The sequence below is a fragment of the Gopherus evgoodei genome, unplaced genomic scaffold, assembly GCF_007399415.2.
Source record: "Gopherus evgoodei ecotype Sinaloan lineage unplaced genomic scaffold, rGopEvg1_v1.p scaffold_60_arrow_ctg1, whole genome shotgun sequence".
In the NCBI taxonomy this organism is placed as follows: Eukaryota; Metazoa; Chordata; order Testudines; family Testudinidae; genus Gopherus; species Gopherus evgoodei.
In genome coordinates this window covers 713,131-725,421 of record NW_022060081.1, presented here as the reverse complement: position 1 = coordinate 725,421, position 12,291 = coordinate 713,131, and the positions used below count along the sequence as shown (strand labels likewise).

Here is a 12,291-nt window from a genome sequence, read left to right as displayed (position 1 = left end):
TGAGGGGCACCAGGTGGGCTGGGGGGGCTGCAAGTCGGGAGTGAGGGGCACCGGCCGGGCTAGGGGATGCAGGTCGGGAGTGAGGAGCACCTGCTCTGCCCGCTCTCTCTGGCTGGGGGTCAGGGCCGGGCTGTGGGGCTGGGAAGTCCCGCCCGCCCAGCGCTGCCGCCCGGCCGGGTTTATGCAGACACAGGAAGGGGCTGGAGGAAGCAGCCGGAGCACAAAGCCCGGAGCAGCTGCTGCTCCCCCCATGGGATCCGTGCTGGGGGAGGGGGGGAGAGAGCCCGGCATTAACCCCTCCGTGCCCGGCCGGGGGGACTTTCCCCAGCCCGGACCAGCCCCGGGCTGCAGGTAATGGATAGAGACCGTGGGAAAGTGCTGGGGGCGGGCAGGAACCACCCCCCCTTTGCCTGTCGCGGGGAGGGACAGACCGTGTGAACGGGGGGCAGATGGGCCAGAGACCGGGCCCCAGTGGGGTTCCCCTGGGTGTTCCTGGGGGGGCAGGGGCCGGGAAGGGGGGGAACAGACCGTGTGAACGGGGGGCAGATGGGGCCAGAGACCGGGCCCCAGTGGGGTTCCCCTGGGTGTGTCTGGGGGTGCAGGGGCTGGGAAGAGGGGGGAACAGACCGTGTGAAGGGGGAGATGGACCTGGCTCTGGGGAGGCAGGAGATCGCAGGGGAGGGGGGCAGGGGGGTTTCTCTCTGGTTTTGTCACTTCAGTCTCAAATATCGATCCCAAACTTCCCTCTTCTCCGTCACCATCACATGGGGGGTAAAATGCACGTGGCCTGTGCCGCTTTCCCCTGCAATGATCGGCCCCGTCTCTGTCCCCGGCCTCAGGGGTTGCCCCATTGTCTCCCTTAATTCTCAAAGTTCGGCTTAAAAATCTCCTCGGCTTTGGGTTATCTCCCCCGCCCATCTTCCCTGCAGCCAATTGTCCTTTCTTTCTAAAGTTGCTTCCCCTGGATGGGTCGGCAGCGGGAGGGGGCGCAGCCTGGGCGAGCCCTGAGATGCGGCTGGCTCTGGGGTGGGGCCGGGGTGGCGGGTCTCTGCCAGCAACAGGGCCTGGGAGGCGCAGAGCAGTGGAAGGCAGGAGCAAGTGTCACCAGTGGAGTAACCAGGCCCGGCTGTTGCCTTCCCATCTGCCGAGTGCCAGACCCCCACGCCACCAGGTGCCAGTGCCCCCTCCCCGGCAGCCTTCCCGACCCACCCCAGCCTCGCTCTCTTAGAGCAGCTCCCCAGAGGGCTGCCCGCGGGAATGGTGGTGGTGGAGGCGAATCCGTCCCCGTCTGTGCGTTTATTGAACGTTCACGTACAGACTGTCTCACTTTTCCCTCCGCCTCTTCAATCGCCCTGCGATCCCGGTGGCTTTTCTCCTATATTTTCAAATATTTTCTTTCCAATTCTTACAGATTTACCGTATATGAACCTACCACCACCCCCATAAAATTTGCCCCGGATTCTCTCTAGTTATCTATGACTAAGTGAATAGGCCCAGAGTTTCTTCCCTTTCTCTCTCATTATAAAATGTTCACATCGAATATCCTCGGGTTTTGTTTGTCTCAGATTCTTGGCTATTGAGCCAAAACCCTTCGCTGTGCTGCACCTTTTTTCCAAATATCAAATATTCACGAGAATTTCACTCAAACTTTACCGCTGCCTAGTATCAATTATTGAGATAAAACTCCTCACACTTTCCTCTCTCGTTTGGGAAAATTGATGGGAAAATCCTAAAATTTCCCCCATCTCTCATTAAGTAGTGAACTCTGGTATCAATTCTCAGATTTTGCCGTTTTCTATAGTTACCAAATATTGATTGAAAATCCTCTCCACGGAGGTGTCCCCATGAGTTGTCTGGAGGGAACCTGTTGCCCCAAATAAATTTCCAGATTGGAAGTTGGGGGGGGGGGATTAGATTCCCTCAGAGTTCAACTTTCCCCTGTGATTTGAGAATCATCCATCTCACCCTTTATAGCCATTAAGTTTTTTTACTGGTGAAAGTGACTCGCCCTATATATAAAACTTAAATTTTGTCTGATATATTTGAAGAAGCCGTTGTCTCTCACATTGCTTGCCAGGGGCAACGCATTCCTTGGCTTTCCTGATTTCCATCCCTACACACTTGTGCTAGTCCCATGTAGACTTCCTTGGTGACATGCCCCTCCTTCCCTACCTTGTGTGTATCCCCTTTGGTGTTTTAGAGAGCTAGAAATCTCCTTGTGCAGCCACATTGGCCTCCTGTGGCTCTTCTTATCTTTCCTCTGCGTCGGAATAGCTTGATGCTGAGCCTCTAATATTACATCTTTTAAGAACGATCAGCCTCCTTCAACTCCTTTTCCCCTGGTCTTTCCTGCTGTGTCTCTGACTTGGTTGAAATCTGCCTTTCTGAAGTCCAGTGTCCTTGTTTTGCGCTGGTCTCGTATCCACCTTTCCATAGGATCCTGAATTCTGTCAGATCATGACCCCTTCCTCTCAAGTTCCCGACCACCTTCACACTTCCAGCTAATTCATCCCTGTGGCTCAAAACCAGATCCCAAATGGTTGACCCTCTAAGTGTTCCCTGAGTCAGATAGTTGTCCCCTACACACACACACACACACACACACACACACACACACACACACACACACACACACACACACACACACACACAAAATTTGCAGGACGAATTATGAATTCACCTGTTTTCTTTCCCTCGAGCGGGGTTTCCAGTTTCCAAAACTGTGCTCACCCCAGCTAGAATGAGAGGAAGAGCCATGGGTCCCACATTTCCGAATCCAGAAGAAAGAGAGATCGTGAAAGTTGACTACATGAGTGAGGAATCATTCATCCAAGTCAAAAACTGTCGGTGTCTGAAGGAAACTGTTGGGATTCCCTACATGGACCTTGGGGGAGCTCTCAATGTTCAGGATTGTTCCCAGCAGGTGCTGGATCCTCAGGGCAGATTTCACTCCTACTCACCCTGACTGACACCGGGCAATGGCTCCCTTCTGATCTCTCTTCCCACCGAGTATTTTGATGGGTTATGGAGGCAGAACTGCTCCCTCCTCTCTCCCCTGTGGGGAAGTGTTTGAGGATTTTGGTTCCTGATTTCCGTCCCATGTCTCCAGGTATTACTTTTCCATTCCTGTTTCTGAGGTTTCTGTTTCTTTTCCCCACTAGGTGTTGAGATGGAAAGTGAGACCGAGCAGCAGACTCCTCAGGAGGGAGATGCTGAGTCAGTGGAAACGCAGGGGGTATTGCTGCAAAAATCCAAAGGGAAGGAGCCCGTGAGTCATGACCAGGGAAATGCCTGTGAGAAACAGCTTAGACCAGAGAGGCAGAAGGGAAACAAGCCAGGGAAGAGAGTGGGTAAATCCATCAATTGTTGGGAAACGCACAAAGACCTCAATGAAACCCCAGCCCGGCTGAGAATCTTCACGGAAGAGAGGAAAAACACATGTATCGAGTGTGGGAAAAACTTCAGTAAACGTTCAGGCCTTATTAACCATGAGAGAATCCACACAGGGGAGAGACCCTATGAATGCCGTGAGTGCGGGAAAAACTTCCCTCGGAGCTCAGCCCTCATCATACATCAGAGAATGCACACGGGAGAGCGACCCTACGAATGCTGTGAGTGCGAGAAAACCTTCAGTAACCACTCAGACCTCATTCGACACCAGAGGACTCACACAGGGGAGCGGCCCTATGAATGCAGTGAGTGTCGGAAAACCTTCAGTTACCGCTTGGCCCTTATTGAACATCAACGAATCCACACAGGGGAAAGACCCTACGAATGCTGTGAGTGCGGGAAAAGCTTCAGTTACCGCTCAGATCTTATTAGACATCAGAAAACCCACACAGGAGAGAGACCGTACGAATGCTGCGAGTGCGGGAAAAACTTCACTGACAGATCAGCCCTTATTAACCACCAGAGAATTCATGTGGGAGAGAGACCCTACGCATGCAGCGAGTGCGGGAAAGGCTTCAGTTACCGCTCAGACCTCACTACACATCAGCGAACCCACACCGGAGAGCGACCCTACGCATGCAGTGAGTGCGGGAAAACCTTCAGGCAGAGCTCACACCGCATTCGACATCAGAAAATCCACACGGGCGAGAGACCCTATAAATGCTGTGAGTGCGGGAAAAGCTTTGCTGACAGCTCAGTCCTTATTACGCATCAGAGGATCCACACGGGTGAGAGACCCTATAAATGCTGCGAGTGCGGGAAAACCTTTGCTGACAGCTCGGCCCTTATTAGACATCAGCGGATCCATACAGACGAGAGACCCTATAAATGCTGCGAGTGCGGGAAAGGGTTCCATCAGAGCTCAACCCTAACTAGCCATCAGAGAATCTGCAAAGGCGAGAAACACCCTGAAAACCTTGGCTAGGGCCAACAAAAGATATTTTTTTCATAATTCCCATTTGGCACCATTTGAGTCACTGTGGCCCCACAGCTGTCCCAGGTGATTTGCCTGCTTTTGCCTTTTGCAGTTCAACCTTTGGGGTTAATGCCATGGTCCTTTCTTTCAGCCTTCTTTTCCTAAGAATAAGCCCCTTCGTTTTCAGTTTAAACCGAATTTTAACCGAACAAATCCCAGGTTCTACAAAAAGTATTATTCTTTTCTGTCTTTTCCGATTTTCCCCCTACTTTTGTAGCATTCAGATATATAAAACTAACTTGTTTTATTAGGAAAATATAAGACATGGTATGAGCGAGACGTGTTACGATAGTACGAGTGTGTGTGTATACACAAAGCTGCCCATTGAAGGAAAGCTCTGTATTCGTCTAGGAGAGACATGCACTAAACAACCAGCACACACAAGCTCTGATGTGTGTGCGGATCTGACCGTACTGGTGAATCTCACGCCCATCACCTTCCCATGTCAAGCTGTTAGCAGGTAACGGTTTAAAGATCTGGCATGCTACAATGGGAAGGCAATGAAAATCTGCCTCAGAATACGTTTCAGGATGCAAGTACGTATTCCAATGTTTAAAAAACCAAAAGCAGGAGAAAAGGATGAAGTGGAGTGTATCTGCTTCAGATGGTGTGGCCCAGTGATTACATGTTTTTATAGGCCACTGTTCTGAGTCTCCAATAGTAACCTGCTTATTCAAATGAAAAGTTGTATTTGGGGGCTAGAGATATATTATTGTCTTAGACTCAGAGGTGGCATTATGTTCTGAGCTCTGTTTTAGTTCTGCAGCAAACCACCATGAATTCCATTCATCAAAGCATTAATCTACTGAATACTTCCCGCCCCCCCATCCTTATGTCCACCAAAATCAACCAATATTACCCAGAAAAATTAATAGTTTTCCCCACTGATTTTCACCTTTTTTGTTGTTGCTGTAGGAATAAACACTGATAAATTCCCAGGAATATTAAATAAAATAAAAACCAAAACCCGAAGGGCCCTACCTGTGAGTCATGGGAGTGTGTGTACCTGCTCCCGTCAATCCCAGGGAGGAGACAGAGGGGTAATCTAGACTAGCAAAAATCATCTCCTCTCTGCTTTTCCATGGAGTTAGCTCGCTCGAGTTCGCTGGCCTCATGTAGAAACACAACTCTTCTTGCCGTGAAGAGAGAGCTCTTTTTATAGCACCCAGGATTATGGAGCACGTTTCCTCCTGGCCTGACCTAACCTCCATCATTTTCTTAGTCTAACCAAACCGACCTGGCACACACATTTCTACTCTTCCTCCCGCTGCAAAACAGTCGCTAGCGTCAGCATGTTCCCCCTTTTGGGGGAGAATTGTCTCATTCCCAGTTGTTCTCACGTTGTCCTGTTGGTTGCTAAACAGCTGTTGGTCTTAGTTCAGTTTTTCCTCATTTAAAATGGATTTAAGCAGGGGAAGAGGCATGTAAATCATCATTTCAGCCTCTCTTAACACCAGAGGGAAATGGGACGAATCAAAGGAATTCCCTCCATCCCTCCATCCCAGCAGTGTAAACTCTGCATGGCTCATACAGAAGGTTTCTTCTTCACATGCCACTTGCCCACCTCCCAAAGTATGAGGTGATGCCGTGTGTCGTGGAGTTCCCGGGCGATGCTCTGGAACTGCTCCCCACAAAGCCAGGCAGGACTTTGAGGAGCCGTCTGTCCCTTGGAGCAGACTGTCTCCAGGGCAAGAAGCTCTCACGTCTTAACCTCCTGGGTCTCTCCTTGGAGCATTCAGCATCCTCTGCCCCTCCGTGCACTTCCCACAGCAAGTTGCCCCAGTGGGGTCCTGGGGGGCCACAGGGTCCTGCACCCCCACTTTGCAGTCAGACATGACTCTTGGCCAGCCAGTAAGACAGAGGTTTATTTAGACGACAGGAACACAGTCCAAAACAGGTCTTGCTGGTACAGACAACAGGACCACCTTTAGTTAGGTCCATCTGGGCCCCCAGGGAGGCCCGAGCCTCCATTTTCCAGCCAGCTTCCAAAAACTATCAACCCCCCTCCAGCCCCTCCTCTCTGGGCTTTGTGTCTTTTCCAGGCCAGGAGGTCACCTGATCTCTCTGTCTCCAACACCTTTAGCATCCCCTTGCATGGCCATTAGTTGCCATGGAGACTTCGTCACACCCTGTTCCCAGGGCTCTGGGCTTGGGAACGGTGCTTTGATTTCTTTGATCCCAAATTCGACTCTTAGGCCTGGAGATGAAAGTGTCACACTTTATTGTCCTCAAACAAAGTGTGACCATGCAGAGTTTAAATCCCTGTTTCCACTTAACGGCGAAGCCACCGCTGGACTTTTCCCTGCCGGAGTTGGGATTGTTTGCAGACAGGAACATTGGTATGATGCTGCTGAAACTTTTGTAAATAATTTGACCCAGTAATAATGAGACAGTGCAGAGTGAAGAAAGTTTGAATAGATCAGAGGAGAATGTGATGAGAGAATCCGTTGTCCTGATTCTAAGTCATCGGATGTAACCGGCTCTGGAACTGAAAATGTTGTCTCCCTCTCTGAGATGTGGGTTTTTCTCTCCTTACTAAAGGCTGTTTGGTCACATCACTGGATATTAATTTTGTTTGGCAGAATGTAGCTCAGAATTATTGGGAACTTTGAGACATATGACCATTTGCTAAAAGTCATTTCTTACTTCCCTTCATGATCATATGGAGAAAGTTCTGTCAATTGGAGAGGACACTCTAAGCAATTGGACACGCTACCAGGGAAACACTAATATTTTAAAGTCTCTACTTGCAAATGGTGAACAACAGCACAACCCAGATTGTGTAACTAACTGAAGTAAAGGGATGTGATCATGTTTGTGTTCAGTTGTGTTAGGTTAGTGTTGTCTCAGGTGATCTGGAGAGCGAATTCCACAGCCAGTGAGCTAGAACTAGGTGAAATGACCCTGTATTTCCCAGAGAGTTGTGATGCAGGCCCTACAGGAAATCACCCCTGACGATAGCTCTGAGCTGATCCTACGGTTTGGAAAACGCTCTCCTTAACTGTGCGGATGAGGAGGCAATAGAAGTGGTATTTTCGATGAACTCACGCCTGGTAGTTGCTGAAAACGGGTATAAAATGAAGTCTGTGTTGAATGTTAGCTGACCGAGATTCTGATCCCAGGCCTCTGCGAGTTTTCTGATTTAGACCTGCGCCACCACATTAAAGAAATGAAGTGAGCGTGTGTGGGGAAGCCATTCCTCACTAGCGCTGCCGAGATTTTCCACGGGTGGGTAGACAGTTCTACTCTAGAGAAGTGTGAATTTACCCTGACAAAGGTCAAAGATTTGGGAGGAATTCAAGGAGAAGTAGCAGGCACCCACTGGTTGGCTTTCACACCAGCGAAGGAAGCTATGAAGAACTGCATGCAACTCAAAACTATGTTTAGAACAACGTTCTCTAGTTCAGTGGCACTGATTACAATCTCACAGTTAGCTTGGGAACAATTGTCCCTTATCCTTTGGATCCAGAGTTTCATGAGGCAAAGAGAGAAACAGCTGGTGCCTTCAGAGGACATTCCTTCCCCCTGGATCCCAGCCTGGCTGCCTGCTTGAAAGGTTCAGACTGCAGGATACTCAGATGTTGAGTCCTGATTCCATGCTTTATTCTCTTAGGTTTGCTCTTGTGTATTATGTAGCCGTACCGTTTTTCCTCCACCTCTGGCTACGGTGAAAGATTTAAAAAAGGTGAAAATCGAATAGAGGTGTTTTTTCTCATGGTGTAGACCGTCCCACCAAGTGTCAGACCCCCTTCCACCAACACTTGTGGGAGAAGACGGATATATATGTACATGAACTCACTGAAGTGGAAAGCTTGTCAACCACTTTATAAAAGCGTTCACTAAGTGGAAATGAGGTGAACAGAAAACAAACATATCTGATAAGGTTTTTTAATATGTGACTGTTACTAATGCAAATGGAACTAAACAGGAAATTAATGATTAGTTGAAGAATAAAAGTCTGATGTTAAAACACAAATTATCTCAGAAAACAGAGAGTTGTTCTGGATGACATTAGAGTCTTGGGTGCTTTCACTTGCACACCTGCGCAAAGGGAGTTCTGCTTCTGTTTTGTTTTAAGTTTAGATTAATTGTATTAGGACAGGTTGGTTCCAGTAAATAAAACACTTTGTGTTGGAAAAGTGCTGCCAGCGTGTCAATCCTCTGAGCTGAGGGCTGGATCTGTTCTGAGAAGTTTCCTGAGAGGCCACAGGGAGAACTTGGTAAACCTGGGCAATTCTCACCTGGCAGGAACAGATTAATAGGTTGACATCTTAGGAAGCCAGGGGTCAGCAATAGGAGGGATACGCTGGGATCCCTGAGTCTGTTTTTGGGGTAACACACACACACACACCCCATGCAAAAATAATACACATGCAAAAATCATACATTGCTTCCTCAGAAATCACACCGGACCCGTATGCACATTGAGAAAAGACATAACCTAAGCCACACTTCAGCCTATCGAAAACACGGCTGTGTTTGGGTGTCACAGCCTAGGGTGGTTTGGGGGGCACCGACTGAGGGGGGTCAAGGCTCACCCGGACTCTCTTGAATCAGGGCAGATAGGATTGTAGACCTGCCTTCTCTGTGCAGGGGAGGTAACGCGTGCAGGCTGCAGGTCAAACTTGCTGTCTGGTCACCCTAGAGAAGCGCTCAGGGGTGTTGGGATCCCGCGATGTTTGAGCTCCGACTGCAAGAGGGAAAGTCCAGCCCCTTCCGCTGCAGCCCACGGGGACTTGTCCGGCTGCGGTGAGGCCAGAGGAGAACACAGCTCTGGCGTGGCAGTCCCTTGCGCTGGATGTGGAGGATTACGGGTGAAACCAGCTGATAAAATCCCACGGCCCAGGGAACACGTGGAGCGAGGCGGCTGGGCCCTGGTGGCAGGGGCAGGGACCCACTCGGCCCAGGGATTAATTTGTAATGAAAGCGGTTCCTGGGCTCAAGCCAGTTTTCGTTTTAAACACTTTTAACTGGTGCAGAAGCCCAGAGGTGCTGGGTCTCTGAACGCCCCATGGCACAGGAATGTGACCAAACCTCCCTGCAGGCTGAGGGGGGGTTTCCTCGGCCAGAGCTGGGTTCCCCACGTGTCCCACAGCCCCTGCATGGGGGCCAGGGCCACGCTCGGGGAGGAGCTGCCCCTTCCTGCCCCCCCCGGCCCAGCAGCCCCTTTCTGTGTTTGCAGTGGGGCAGTGGCCGGGCCCGGGAGCAGCGTGGTGGGTCGGGGGGGGGGGTGGACATGCGGGGAGGGGCCCAGAGCACTGCTCAGCTGTGGAGATTGGAGCCCAAGCGGGACCCGGGAGTGAGGGGAGGGGGGCAACTGGGAGAGGGGGGATCTGGGGGTCAGAGCCAGACTGGGTGGGGGGAAGGGCTGGGACTGGGGGTTGGGAGCTGTTTGGAGCTGAGGGTTTGGGGGGAGTGTCGGTGGGGGGGCAGAGCTGGGGGCTTGGTGTCAGTGTGGGGAGCAGAGCTGGGATTTGGGGGTGTCAAGGGGCAGAGATAGGGGTCTTGGGGGTGTCAGTGAGAGGCAGAGATGGGAGTTTGGGGGTGTCCGTGAGGGGGGCAGAGCTCTGGGTTTGGGGGTGTCAGTGTGGGGGGGCAGAGCTCCGAGTTTGGGGGGTGTCTGTAAGGGGGTGGAGCTGTGAGTTTGGGGTGTCAGTGTAGGGGGAAGAGCTCCGGGTTTGGGGGGTGTCTGTAAGGGGGTGGAGCTGTGAGTTTGGGGTGTCAGTGTAGGGGGCAGAGCTCCGGGTTTGGGGGGTGTCTGTAAGGGGGTGGAGCTGTGAGTTTGAGGTGTCAGTATGGGGGCAGGTTTGGGGGTGTCAGTGGGGGGTCAGAGCTGGGGGTTTGGGGGGTGTCAGTGTGGGGAGCAGAGCTGGGAGTTTGGGGGGTGTCAGAGGGCAGAGATGGGGGTCTGGGGGTGTCACTGAGGGGGCGGAACTGAGAGTTTGGGGGTGTCAGTGTGGGGGGCAGAGCTGGGGGTTTGGGGGTGTCAGTGAGGGGGCAGAGCTGAGAGTTTGGGGTGTCAGTGGGGAGTCAGAGCTGGGAGTTTGGGGGTGTCTGAGGGGGTGGAGCTGGGGGCTTGGGGCATGTCTGTGAGGGGGTGGAGCTGAGAGTTTGGGGGTGTCAGTGTGGGAGGCAGAGCTGGGGCTTTGGGGGCTGTCAGTGGGGGGGTCAGAGCTGGGAGTTTGGGGTGTCTGTGAGGGGGATGGAGCTGGGGGCTTGGCATTATCCCTATGTTGGAAATGGGGAAAGTGGGGCAGAGCCCTGACCCAGGTCACACAGTAAATGCCCTGCCGACGTCTCACTGCATTTGGGCTGAGGGTGACACCCCCTCCCTGCCATGCCGAGGCCCCGAGCCAGGCCTGCGCTGTGTGTTAACTTCCTTTTATTTGTGTTAAGCCTGCTGCCTATTCATTTCATTTGGTGACCCCTAGTTCTTGTATTATGGGAACAAGTAAATAACTTTTCCTTATCCACTTTCTCCACATCACTCATGATTTTATATACCTCTATCATAACCCCCCTTAGTCTCCTCTTTTCCAAGCTGAAGAGTCCTAGCGTCTTTAATCTCTCCTCATATGGGACCCTCTCCAAACCCCTAATCACTTTAGTTGCCCTTTTCTGAACCTTTTCTAGTGCTAGAATATCTTTTTTGAGGTGAGGAGACCACATCTGTACACAGTATTCGAGATGTGGGCGTACCATGGATTTATATAAGGGGAATAAGATATTCTCAGTCTTATTCTCTGTCCCCTTTTTAATGATTCCTAACATCCTGTTTGCTTTTTTGACGGCCTCTGCACGCCGCATGGATGTCTTCAGAGAACCGTCCATGATGACTAGTCAGCGGTAGGTCAACGGAGGAATTCTTCCATCAACATCGCTAGCACCTCTTGGGGCAGGATAGTCTCATGGGCTGACACAGGACGTGGAGCCTCCAGCAGGGCCCAGGGGCAGCTCCCTGGTGGGAATCCCAACACCCTCCTCATTGCCAGCAGGCGGGTGTGAGGGGATGGGGCATCTCCCCTAAGCCCCACTGCCAGGTGACCCCTTCATATCTCCCAGCTGCCTCTGGTCAGTGGGTTCGGACCACCACACGGGTGGCTGGTAATTTCTCCAGCCCTGTCCGAGGGAGTGTTCGCCTCATAAATTGGGCAGGTTCCTCCCACCACCCCCATGAGTCTGTTCCTAAACTCTAAGCCCCAGGTTAAACAAGTCCCGGCAGGCGTGTCCCACCCTGTCCCCCTGCTTTTCCCCACCCCTGCCCCCTCCCACCTCCAGACTAAACTCCCCAGAAGCTCCCACCATCTCTGGGTTTCCTACCCCTGTCAGCAGAGAGGGACCCACCAGCAACTCCCAGATAATCCCTACCTCAGCCAGCTCCCCGGCAGCCAGTTCCCGTCTCTGTCCCATGGGAGGCTGAGCCCAGCCCGAGGGAAAGGTGGACGACGTCCCACAGCCTGTCAGGGTGAGGACGGGGATTGGAGAGATTTCACAGCCAGCTTTCGTGAGTGTCACAGCACATCCCCCAGGCTCTTTCCCTGCAGAGAAACGTTCCCGGCTCTGCTGCTGGCAAAACCCTCGGTCGCTTTATTGTACAGACCCAGTACGGCCGTTCCGCCCGGGCTAACCCCACGGAGACCCTTTAATGCCCGACAGGGTCCCCGAGGGCACCACATCCCCCGGCAGGGCGGTATCTAGATAAAATCTCTCTAGTGCCGAGACAGGAACTGGAGCTGAGCAAGTCTGGGAGATTGTGACGTCTCTCCCCACTCATTTCTCCTCAGTTTCTCTCTCCGGCTGGGGGACTTGGTAACTGTCTATTTGTGGAGGCCTCGGCTGTCCTGCCAGTGCTAAGGCCATTTTGT

The 12,291-nt window shown here is 52.0% G+C and overlaps 1 long non-coding RNA gene and 1 pseudogene across 1 annotated transcript; one reads left to right on the top strand and one right to left on the bottom strand.

The window, feature by feature from the left end:
• The window catches only part of LOC115643451, a 28,908-nt pseudogene extending 22,804 nt beyond the window's left edge, over nucleotides 1-6,104 (top strand).
• A 343-nt stretch (nucleotides 6,105-6,447) lies between these two features.
• Nucleotides 6,448-12,042, bottom strand: LOC115643484. The gene is made up of 3 exons (XR_003998334.1): nucleotides 11,795-12,042; nucleotides 8,965-9,220; nucleotides 6,448-8,667 (listed from the first exon to the last, which is right to left on the bottom strand). It is a non-coding gene; the product is annotated as an uncharacterized LOC115643484 (long non-coding RNA).
• Nucleotides 12,043-12,291: the final 249 nt, after the last annotated feature.